Source organism: Equus przewalskii, chromosome 13 (assembly GCF_037783145.1).
Source record: "Equus przewalskii isolate Varuska chromosome 13, EquPr2, whole genome shotgun sequence".
Lineage (NCBI taxonomy): Eukaryota > Metazoa > Chordata > Mammalia > Perissodactyla > Equidae > Equus > Equus przewalskii.
In genome coordinates, this window is record NC_091843.1 from 9,156,273 (window position 1) to 9,169,788 (window position 13,516).

Sequence of the window (13,516 nt, forward strand, 5' to 3'; positions counted from 1 at the left end):
TTGCATTGCTACCTCTGTTTGTTTTTAACATGGAAAGTGCTCCCAAGAAGTGATGAAATGAATCAAGAGGAAGTCACAAAAATATTCACATAGTTCAAAATGGCTGTGTACTCTGGCAAGCATCGAATGAAGTTGGTTAGATAGGAGGTTTCACAGTACCTTACATTCTAAGAACGTATTAGCTGGAGTTGGCTGAGGTATAATTTAGGCCTATGTCCCCTCAACCAATTCTGAACTCTCCTTTTCTCCAGCACCTCTCATTGTAGTTAAGACATACTTTGACAAGTGTTCAGATTTTCTAACACTGCAACCACTGTATGTGTTACAAAGTAAACAGACAATTTACAAACAAGGTTGTACTTACATCACAACAAGCATAAGAGAAATGCCTAAGGAGTTTGTGAGGATATTATAATCTGAGAATAAAACTACTTCTTTTGGAAGAATATGTTGCCATTTCTAACTCTGAAGGTGGTCATTATTGCTTTAGCGAAGAATTTATATATGAAGTGCTTTACAATCATGAATATATTTTATGCCAGCTTCTGGTTTTTATTTTATATTGTTATTTGCTATCTGAATTGTCATGGTGCCAAATCACAATGAGGCTGAGCTCAGAAAACCACTGCACTGAGCAGAACCTTGATTCCAAGCAATGATCTCAGCTCAAAAGTCAGTGCACTGGTCTTTTATGGTTCTAAAGAATACTCTCCATGTTATAACTCATAAACTAGACTCAACAGAGAGAAGACGAACATATGCACAATTTAACTAACAAGTTTTAGTGTTGTGGGATTTTTTCCTTTAACATAGAGGCAATATATTTTTTCCATTTCCCTCTTTGAGACATTCAGTCTTCCACAATCAGGCCTCAGGCAATTGTTTCATATTTTACCTCTCTTCGTTGCTTAGAATATTGTTGCATTCACACATTTATTATTTCAACTGAAGAGCCAGAAGACTACTGACCTATTCACACTGTTAATAAAATATATAGAGTACTGAAAAATAGCCTAAAATTTAAAGGGTATTACTCACCCACAAAAATGTCAGGCTTAGCAGTAGTAAAATGTGTAATCTCTCAAGTGGAAAAATGCAGATCCCAAGTCCAGCCCTGAGCATTCAAAGTGCATTAGGCTACAGACTTTGAAAGGATACATTTGGGGAAAAAAAAATCTTTACAAAATATTAAGAGGCTATGATTCATGTAATACATAAACACTAAAAACAATAACCTGAACATAACAAATATATTTGACCTTTAAAGTAATAAAAACAAATGTAAAAAGAGTCTCTAGTTTTCTATTGCTGGTAAGTTTATTTTCCTCGTAAGTTTCACCCCATTATGGTACAATAACCCCTCATTACTGTAGCACAATAATGCACAGTCTATACTCCACCTATAGTTGTCTTGTGTCTATTTAGTTTTATAGCACGCAAGCAATTTGAGAATATGGTAATAAAGCCTCAATCACAGTAATGATGTATGATGGGCTGTAATTTCTCTGTGCTAATGGGTTACAAACAGTATTACAGTGATGACGGGAATCTCATTGATTCATTATATGACTGCAATATCAAAATGACTTAATATAGATCACTATTAAGTCATGCACATGCTACTAACAACCTCTATATTTCACTATATAGATATAAGGGAAATAAAATTAATACTAGTCTTTCTATATAAAAGTTCACACAGCACAAAACATTTTGTGTTGAGTACCCTAAATCAATGTTTAAAGTTGGAATTACTGCATTGAACTGGTTCTTTGAAAAGAAAACCATTGATTTTAATCTGCTTGAAGCAATCAATTACTCCCTGTCCTCTTTATTCCAAACTGTAATGAAAACTAAACTGCGTTGTCTTGAAAACTAAATGTGAAGATGATCATAAACAGAATTTAAACTCCATGGATTATTCATATCTACCCATTTAGATTTGCCATTTCCATTATGAGTACATTTGCCACGAGCATTTAATGGACATCTAAAAGGGAATTCATTAAAGCAGGAGCTGTTGGCAGCACTTATGGGCTTCAGACTGCTTTATGCTTGCCTTTAATAGCTCACTATTATAAAAGTGATATATTGTGTTCATCCCATTAGTAGTTTGCAGAAAGGTCTGCAAGAGATAACAAATCTTTCTGAATATTTTCAGAACTGAAAGTAAATCATAGTTTGTTTGTTTGAAGTATCATAGTCTAACAATATACCATTTTAGAGTCTACTAAATTTAGTTGTTTCAAGCCAAATAAGATTTTAGCAACCACAGATATATTTTATGAAGCAGGCACCACCTTTTTGAAATATTCTGTGGTTATTAACTTGAGAGACATTGGTAGCCGTCAGGCAATCTAACCAATTACTTGAAGGTATGGTAGGGATAATGGTACAATACACATTTATATGAGTTAATGTCAAGACATCACCAAAAGAAAAGCTAGGTAGAGTATTCCTACACAACTACAAGTTGCCAGTATTCAGCAGGTATGAAAGGATAGTTTCTGGCATCTTGGATGCATCAAAAGAGCTTCTCAGAAGAATGACAATAATTGGTTTTGTTTTTTGTCCTACAGAGGATGCAGAAAATAGACAAGAAAAAGCCCAAAACATGATTTTATTGTTAAAGCTTATTAGAGTAACGCAATCAAATCCTAAATGAGAGGGGAGAATAAGAAAAGGAACCCCTAATTTCAGCACGGGATCTCTGTAATGCCTTGGTCTAAGCTATGTTTTATTCCAAATCTTCTATATTTTACTCAAAAGGTAACCTGAGGGGGCCAGCCCCATGGAGAGTGATTAAAGTTCCATGCTCTCTGCTTTGGCAGCCTGGTGTTTGCAGGTTCAGATCCTGGGTGTGGACCTACTCCACTCATCAGCTATGCTGTGGAGGCATCCTACATACAAAGTAGAGGAAGACTGGCATAGATGCTAGCTCAGGGCTAATCTTCCTCAAGTGAAAAAAAAGAGGAGGATTGGCAATGGACGTTAGCTCAGGGTGAATATTCCTTACAGAACAAAAACAAAAAAGATAACTTGAAGCTTATGGAGGGTTAGCAGTACGCCTTTGTGTTAGAAAGGGCAGATCAATCCTATCAATACATGAAAGAGTCCAAAAGTCACATATTTGGTTTTGGAACTCATTACTTACTTACTTTTCATAGCTAATTTGCCTTTCTAATTTTGTTTTGCATATAGTAAGGTAAATTAGCTAGCATGTCCCTTATTACACATACCAGGTGTCTCTAACATGAGTTAACGGGTGTAGGATAGAAACACTATCACACTATCACAGGTAATCTAAATCTATGTATTTAAAGCCTATAAATCTCTGTGAAGATATTGAGAGGTGATCCCATTATGATGTTTTAAAGACTAAAAACTGATCTTTTAAGTCTATAAATTTCAGATCATTTATTGAAACAGATGTTGCAATGATTTCACTGCTATAAATATGGAAATATCTCAAGTTCACGTATGCATCTATGCAAAAAACTACTGGTTACACATGCAAAAGTAAGAAAAGTATAAAAGTAGGAATGGTTATTTTAAAACTTATGCTCTTTAGACATACAAGTACTTCCAAAGCCCATCAAATATAATCCTCAAGTTTTATTCAGTTTGCTAATTTCTTCAAAATTACAATCTTTCAACAACGTAGTTGATTAGCCCAGCCCAAAAGCAGTATGGGAAATCTGTGCTACTTCCTAAGCCTCTGAGTTCCTTCCTAAGCGGAGTTCATTACAACGCAGATTCTAATATTTAATAAATATTTCAATGTGTATGACATTTCCGGTTATGTAATTCAGATTTCTAAATATTTAAGTTACTTTATCTATTTATATGATTGGGGTAGGATATGTTCACATACTTATATGATGCACATATAGAAACCTAATCTAACATTAAAACAGTTATGATCTAGTGGGAAATAACTTTCTATTAGAATCTGAATCAGAGTTAAATAAATATCTTTCCTGTTCAAGAAAGATATCACGGAAATATTTTTTAATACCCAAAAAATATTTTCTGTTCTGTACACATTACACTAAACATAAGGGGATAAAAAGAGGTGATTTGTATCCAACAAATTTTGTGTCTTAGTCCATACTAACTTAACTGTACTGATATATAATCAAGCAGACAATTACTTTATTTAGGTTCCAATGGTAAAATATCACACAGTTTTGAATAATAAATGCTTGAAAAAGTTGTTTTTCCAGACAAAGAAAAGTTCTCTTGCTTAAAACTAGTACTGACGTTTTTCCCCACCGAGGAAGATTCACCCTTAGCTAACATCTGTTGCCAATCTTCCTTTTCTTTTTTTTCCTTGTGGAAGATGAGCCCTGAGCTAACATCTTTGCCAGTCTTCCCTATTTTCTATGTGGGTCACCACCACAGCATGGCTGATGAATCGTACAGGTGTGCACCTGAACCTATGGTACAGGACCTGCAAACCTGGGCTACCAAAGCAGAATGTGCTCAACTGAACCACCGCACCATGGGGCTAGCTCCTAGTACTGAGATTTTTGAGTAATAAACACAAAATGATTCATCTCAAAAAGCCAACAGAAAAGGGTAATACAACCATGTAGCTTTACTGTTGGCAAAATTTCAGAGAAGAAAACAATCTCTTCTTTCTATTGACTAGGAGTCACTAGAAAGGAGTCATTCTTTACTGTAGCAAACTCACTTAAGTATATTAACTTCAGTTCATAACTTATGCGTCATTTGGAGAATTAGCCAATAGAAGGAAATAAAAGACCAATTTATTCCTATCTCTGTGTTGGCAAATGGCACAGACAAGGTATATCAGAGTAGAACTACTTTTGTTTTCCTCACAATTAAATGCATACAGTGTCATTATTATGATGAAACAAAGTAATGTCTTATATAGATTGACTATATATATATATATAAAATGGTATATAAAAAGTTACCTATAAAATAAATTACACAGAATACACAAGTGTATTTGGAAAGACAGACTATCAATGTCAGAAGACAGATTTTTCTTTTCCCCAATAAGAAAAAAAGCTTTTGAAAAATAAGTTGTCTGGAAAATAGCCTCATTGCCACAGATCTAAATCACTTCCCAACTTCAAGGATAGCATCAAGGTGCAAAGCCAGACTTCAATTAGCTAAGACCACTTGCCTAAGGACCAATCAGAAATTTCTTCTTATAACTAGTATATGGAAGTCGGACACAGACCACGGAAATTCTTGTCTCTGCCCTTCATCATTCTGACATTAAATGAAAGAATCCATGGCAAACCAACAAAGACCTTCGTGATGACCATGCGTGTAAATGTTAGCTCTAATATTCTGAATCTACCTCTGGTTTCAAGACATCTACAAACAGTTAAAAGCTATTAAAACAAGAGTACAAGATCATATATGCTAGATTGATTTTAAGTTGCTCTGAACTCTTACAAGTTCAATAAAAACGGAGACAAGGATCAGCACTAAAATTGCAACTAGAAATACCTATCTGTTTCAATATATGTCTTTCTCTCTTGCCACACACACACTCCTTTTAAGATTTCTGGAATTAAAAATGAGTAAGTATCCTAAGCATCCTGACAAGGATTACATTACATAGCAAAGAGAATTTTTTTAATGATGTGATTAATCATTAATAGTTTAAGTGGGTCCTAGAATTAATGGCTAGATGAAACATATCTCTCTCTGGGGACTAGGAAACTTTGGAAAACTAAGGCTGACTGATATTGAGTGAGATCATGCCTGTGTGACTTACCTGACCAGAAAAAGAAACTGGCTTAACATATAGACTGACTTGCCCTCACCTGGACCCTTAGAGTGTGATCCCTGGTTCACATGATGATGGATCAGATCGTTCTCAAGGAGGAAGAAACCCGAGTTGGATAGGTTTGCCACAAGTCCTTCACAGGAAGATGTCAGTCTTCTGTGCAAGACAAAAAAGAAAAGAAAAAAAGGTACAGTGGCAGTGGATGAATTCTCCTTTCTTAGGAGAGGAAAAAAAGTCAGGTATTCATATTCTCCATTAGCTACATCTTTTCTGTACGCAAGGCAAAGAAAGTCTCTGCAAAAGCTGGGAGAGACAAAAGCATCAAAAGTCTAAATCATTTTGGAATGGTGATTACAATAATAAAGATGCTAATTATAACTGATCATTTTCATGGCCCCTTAGAATTTAATTTTCGGAAGATCAATTATCAAAAGTCTGCTTTCACAGGCAAAGCAATAAGTCCTAGAATATTTCTAAAAATGCTTAAGTTTGGATATGGAAGATGTCAACAATCCAGTGTCAATTCAACTGATTATTTTTAGATATTATAGCTACTCTAATGGCGACTGGAAATAATATAACTTTCCAGAGTTCAAATTATCTGGCATCCCAAAGACCAGTATTTGATATGTCTCTAACATGTTCCAATCAGGTTTTCCATAGGTACAAAACATCCTTATTGAAGTTTTCAAACAAGAATTCGAAAAATATTGTCTTTTTCCTCCAAAATTGATGATTTCTTTTAATTTTAGAATTTATATTCAAAAACTGTCAGTCTTTCTTACAGATATGCACGATTTTATTTTAGAGAATCAGGAAACTCCAGAATTTTACAATGTCTATTTTGCCCTCCCAAACACAGCTTTTTTTAACAAAAATTTCATTTATTTTTTTTTGCTGTGTCTTATAAATCTAATATTAATTTAACTATTCTCCTTCATGGGCAAGTCTGGAATTTTGATGTTGTGTATGTATGAGTCTCACTTAATTTTTATTTTAAAAAATCAATAAGCAAAAAGTTTCATTTCACATGAGTGAGATGATATGGTGAGATGACACAGAAGCTAATGTGATACCTTAATAAGGTACTCAGAATAAGACTGGCTGCAAAACTTCAATAGCTACTAGAAAAATCTAACATGCCAACTAATTAACAGCTGACAAATTTATTTGAAATCAGAAGTCCTTCCTCAGTTCTAGTTCTCACTTCCCATTCTACAAAATAACCAGGAACTACTCGGTCTAATCATCTATATCCGTCTTTATAGTTTAAGAGGCAAATAATAAAGTTGATATCTGTAATGGAAATCACTACATAGGCTACAAAGTTTAGTATTTAAACTTAAGTGTGAAAGGAAATTATTAAGAAGCAAGGCCTGATGAGAGTAATATTATTATTAATTATAATATGATGTTACTGGGGTTAGTTCAAATGCTTTACGGACCTATTCTGCATAAACAAGTAGATGAGATTTTTATGAGAAGTTGTAAAACAGAAATTCCAGAGAAGAGATACAGTATTCTCTGCAAAGCTCACAAATAGGAGAAGGGGCAAAGTGTTTAGCTCTACCAAAATATCATGGGTAATTCCATTTATACTTCATGAGCATTGTAAGGAAATAAGACACTCCATGGCAAATATGAGTTTGCCAATGCTGAAAAAGACAAAAGTGAATTCGTCATAATGCTAATTTATCATGGAAGTAGGTAAATCTTTAAGACTCCTAAACCATACAGTAATAAGAGAATGAAGCTAAGCTGCAATTTCTCAAAGCAGTGCCTTGCCTTATGTGATAAATTCATTTAAGAAATGGACTCTTTTGTATTTCTGAGAAAACAAAAGCTGAAAGAGTTTGTCATCAGGATTTCTGCACTACATGAAATTTTTTATAAGAAATCTTTCAGATAGAAAGAAAATGATACCACATGGAAATGCAGATCTACATAGAGGAATGAAACGCACTGGAAATGGATACATGGATAAATACATGGATAAATAGGAAAGACTATTTTTCTTATTATTTAAATCTCTTTAAAAGACAATTGACTGTTTAAAGCAAAAATAATATCAAAGTATTGTGGGGCTTATAATGTATGCGGAAGTAAAATGTATGACAAGAATAGCACAAAGCCAGAGAGGGAGAAATGGAAGTACTCTGTTGTGTGATAAGTGAAGTGGTATAATATAACTTAAAAGGGAAATGGGATGAGCTAAAGAGGTGTACCATAAACCCTAATGAATAACCACTAAACTAACAGAAGTTATGGCTAATAAGTTAAAAAAACAGATAAAGTAGAATAATAAAAAGTACTCAATCCAAAAGAAGGCAAAAAAAAAAGGGAGGGGGGACAAAATCAGTTGAAGCGAACAGAAAAAAAGCAAGATAATGGATTAAATCCAACCATATTAATAATGACATTAAATGTAAATGGTCTAAACAACTCAATTAAATGGTAGAAATTATTATCTAGCATTAAAAAAAAAGATTGAACCATATTCTACCTACAACTCTATTTATGTATAAATAAACATAAATAGATTAAAAGTAAAGGAACGATAACAGTAATCAAAAGAAAATGATATATTAACATCAAAGTGTATTTCAGAGTGAAAAATATTACCATGAATAAAGAAGGTCATTTCATAATGAGAAAAGGAAGAATTCATCAAGAGGACATAACAATCCTTAAAGTTTATAAACCTAATAACAGAACTTCAAAATATATGAAGTGAAAACAGAAAGAACTGCAAGAAAAAATAGACATATGCACAATTATAGTCAGAAATTTCAACACCTCTCTCAATAATCACCAAAACCAAGTAGCCAGAAAATCAGGAATATAGATATCCTCACTACTCTTAAAACATCAGTTCTCCTCAAATAGATCTATACATTTAATGCAATTCAAATAAATACTGTATTTTTTAATGGTAATTGTAAGCTGACTGTAAAATTTGTACAGAGAGGCAAAAAACTAGAATAGCCAAAGCAAATTTTTCAAAAGAATATCAAATCTAGAGGACTTACACTTATTTCTAGACTTACAAAGAGCTACAGTAATTGAAACAGTAAGATATTGGCATAAGATAGGTTTATAGATCAATGGGACAGAATAGAGACTTCAGAAAAAGATATATACATACATAATCAATTAGTTTTCTACTAAGGGACCAAGATAATTCAATGGAAGAAAGGAAAGCCTTTTCAACAAGTGGTGCTGAAACAATCTGATAGCATACGGGGAAAAAAAATAAACCTTCACTCCTATCTCACATCACAGGCAAAAAATAACTTGAAATGGATCCTAGATATAAACATAAAAGCTAAAAATATAATATTTCTAGAAGAAAATATAGCAGAAAAGAGTTGTGACTTTCCAATAGGTAAAGATTTCTTAGGACACAAAAAGGAGGAGCAAAAAGAAAAATAAATAATAAATTGGACTTCATCAAAGTGAAAAATGTCTGTTCTTCAAAAGACACCATTAAGAAAACAAACAGCAAATCACAGATGGGGAGAAAATATTTATAATACACATGTTGACAAAGGACTGGTATACAGATTTTGTAAAGAACACTCTATCATAAAAAAATAAATATCTCAACAAGAAATGGGCAAAAGAGGTGAACAGACACTTCACAAAGAGAGATGCTCCATATCATTAGTCATCAGGAAAATGCAAATTAACACTATAGTGAAATTGCACTATACACTCACATTATAGCGAGGCTAAAATTTAAAAGACTTACAATATCAGACGACAATGTTGGCAAAGATGTGGAATAACTGGAATGCTCATAAATTGTTAGTGAGAATATAAAATGGCACAAACACTTTGGAAAACAGTTTGACAGTTAACATCTCCTATCTGATCACTTAACGATTTCACCTCAAGAAAAATGAAAACACCAAGAGAAATGAAAATACATACTCTCACAAGGACTTGTAGATAATGTTCCCAGCAGCTTTTCTCATAATAACAAAAAACAAAAGGGAAAAAAAGTCCAGTGACAAGTGAATATAAACACAGTGTGATACATCCAGACAATGGAATACTATTCAGAAATAAAAAGGAACAAATATGCAATTACATGGATCAATCTCTAAAACATTACACTGAGATAATGAAGTCAGACACTAAAGAGTATAGACAGTCACGTGTCACTGCATCGTTAGGTGATTTCGTCACTGTGCGGACATCACAGAGTGTACTACTTACACAAATCTAGATGGTACAGTCTATCACACACCTAGATTATATGGTACTAATCTTCTAGTACCACCATTGTACATGCAGTCCGTCACTGACTGAAATGTCATTATGGTGGACTATGTGATTCCATTTATATGAAACCCTAGAAAAGACAAATCTAATCAATAGTGAAATAAAGCAGAAAATTGGTGGCCTGGGAGTGAGGACTGACTGGAAAGGGGCAAAGGGAACCTTCTGCAATGATGGAAATGTTTTATATCCTGAGTGTGGGGATGACTACATGTACATTATACGAATACGCACACTTCCATATAACCCATCAAATTGTATATACTCTGTATATAAAGTATATCTCAACAAAGTTGACTCTTTTTTAAATGTAAAAAAGAATAAACTAGAAAAGGTTAACAAGAATGAACTTGAACAGGAAGAAAAGTGAGCAGGTAATGAGGGCATGGCGACAAGTGGTATAGACAACACTTCTAAGAAGTCTAGCTATGAAAGAGAATAAAAAATGAGGTAAAAACCAACAGGAGAACCATGTGGTTTCTCCGTAGGGAAGTTGGTTGGGTCACGGCTCAAAGTCCAATAGTTCAGTTGCTCATTTTGGTGCTCCATTGTGGTTGGGGGCTGAGTTGCTAGCAGCAAGTCAGGGCAGATAATGCCTTGCATATGGTAGATGCTCAAAATAAGCAGCTGGATGTTGGGATCATCTTTGAGTTTGGGGAGCTACTTCAAACAAGTTCATAAGGAACTGCAAGCAGTATCAACTAAACGACTGTTCAGTAGTATTGCTGCACCATTTTTAAGGCAGCGCCAAACTGAATGTGCACACAAACCCAACGGAATATATCTTCTGCGACAGGACTCTAGAATCAAGAGAGACATTCAAAGCTTCTGCACATCTTCCAAAATTCACTGTCTCCTTGTTTGGGTTAACTGGAAAGGTGAGAAATGAAAGATGAAGCTATACGAGACATCTTAACGTGATGCAAGAAATTAAAATGTAACTATTCTGTGATTTGATCATATCTGCAGTTAAGCATATACATTCCTACTTTTAAAAGAATTTTAAAATTTTTGAATCTAAGTGAAATTATTTAGTTCATGGAAAAAGTCCAAGTCAGCAAGTGGTGATTTCAGCACATTAAAACGATCATGAAAATCATGAGGCAACTGAAAATAGAACAGCAAATAATAATTTAAATAACAAGACAATATATTCTTATCACTTTCTCTTTGGGTTTGAACACTGAAAATTTCTCAATTGACTAAATAATTTCTACTTTCACTTAATGAGAAGCATATTTTTCAAAAGATGACTAGACACCTTGCCTAATGGTTCTTCTTCTCAGTAAAGAGTCAGAAAATTGACCAAAGAATAGTTTTCGCAAAAATATCCTAGAAAAATGTAAAACAATAACTATAATATTCCAATTCTAGGAAGCATATGTTTTCAGCAAGGGCATACAAACTAAAGAGATTGGAAATTTAAAAATAAGTGTAGACATTTACCTTGGAAGAATACTAAAAATTAGCTCATTTCCTACATATAAAACCAGCTAAGTAAAGGGAGGCAAGAACACTGTAATGCAGAACTGATATCTGCAAGATAGTCTTGTGAACATAATTAAGGTTTGCTGTTTCTGTCATTTTATCTGTTTGCTCTATAGTTCATTTGTAGACTCAAGTGCCCCTTTTGTAAAAATTTTATTAAGAATTATATTTCTTCAGCTAGGTAGTATTCTTGGCAATATTGTTTAAACAGATCTAATACTGAGGCAATAACCAGAAAAATAGAAATTGTAGAACTTTCTACAAAACAGTTGCTTTGAGTTCTCACAAATGTATCATGAAAAAACAAAAAACATAGCAAAATGATTTTAGATTAAACAGACATAACTAAACACAATAGACGATCTTTGTCTCTGGCATTTAAAAAAAGCTATACAGGATATTATTGGGACAAATGGAGAAATTTAGCTATGGATTGTATATTAAAAGATGTTTCTATATCACTATTGTATGTGAGTGTGGTAATGGTATTGTGTTTATATGAGAATATCCCTGTTCTCAGGAGATAAATGAGAAGTATTAGGGGTTAACTGTCACCTGTAACTTACATTCAAATGGTTCAGAAAAAAGTTTATATGCAATGTGTACATGTAAATGTACATATAAGACATAGAACAGGAGAAAAAAACAAATGTGGCAAAACGTATGGTTTAATGGCTTCTGTTATAGTATTCTTTAAACTTCTCCATAGATTTGAAAATTTTTTAAATATGTAACTGGAAAAAATAATTTTCCATAGTTATCATGAAAAAATGTGTTAAAATTAAATTATTTTTTAATGAATATTAGAAAAAAGATAACAAAAAATAACTGCCCATACAGCAATACTAAGGAAGACAACAGAGGCCATAAACTATACTAACTGGCTATCCCCATATAACACCCTGGTCATTTCTGATTACAAATCGGGCAATAACATCAAAAGTTATTTATATTCTTATGTGATAACAAATTAAATACAAGCAATACATTATCTACTATTAATTGAATTAATCTTAAGTTGACTAAACTCTTTTCTTTCAGATATAATAATTGGCATAAAGTTTTAAATTATTGGGGGCTTTTGTATCCATGTTCATGAAGCACGTTGGTCTGCAATCTCTTTTTCTGAAATGTCCTTGTTGGATTCTGGTATCACGGCTATATTAGATTCATAAAAGAACTGGCAAAGTTATTCTCCTCCTCTCTTTTCTGAAAGCTTGTTTAAGAGTGGTGTTATTTCTTTCCCCAATGTTTGACAGAATTCACCAGTGATGCCATCTGGGCCTGGAATTTCCTTTGTGGGAAGATTTTAATTACAAATTGAATTTCCTTTATTAGATATTAAGCTATTTAGATTTCCCATGTCTTTTTTGTTAGTTTTGGTAAGTTCTATTTTTAAGGGATTTTGTCATTTTCCCTAAGCTGTCAAATTTTCTGGCATAAAATTCATCATAAGTTTCCCTAATTATCCTTTTAACGTCTGCATGATCTATATTGATGTCCTTTCTTTCATTCCTCATATTGGTAATTTATGAGGGTTTTTTCCTCTTTTTTTATTCCTTAATCTTTCTTACAGGGTTTTATATATTTTATTAATATTTTCAAATAACCATCTTTTCATGTCACTGGCGCTCCCTATTGATTGTTTTATATTTCATTGCTTTCTACTCATATTTTAATGATTTCCTTCCTTCTACTTACTTTGGGATTAATTTGCTCATATTTTCCGGCAACATAAGGTAGAAGTACAGCTGGCTGATTTTAAACTTGAATCCTTTATACTACAAGCACTGCTTTAGCTTCATCCCACAAATTTAGTGAGATCTGTTTTATTACCTAGCATATGGTCTACCTGCTTTCTATGAATAACAAAAAAGTATATCCTGCAATTGTTCAGTGTAGTGTTCTATAAGTCCTGCTTGGGGATGCCTGAGCTTCCCAGATTCATGGGGTGTTTTTTCAAATCAAATC

General features: G+C 33.3%; 1 protein-coding gene across 12 annotated transcripts in view; it reads right to left on the reverse strand.

Annotated features, from left to right (window-relative positions):
• Positions 1-13,516, reverse strand: part of RANBP17 (RAN binding protein 17) — a 335,917-nt gene that overhangs the window by 186,429 nt on the left and 135,972 nt on the right. The window lies entirely within an intron of this gene.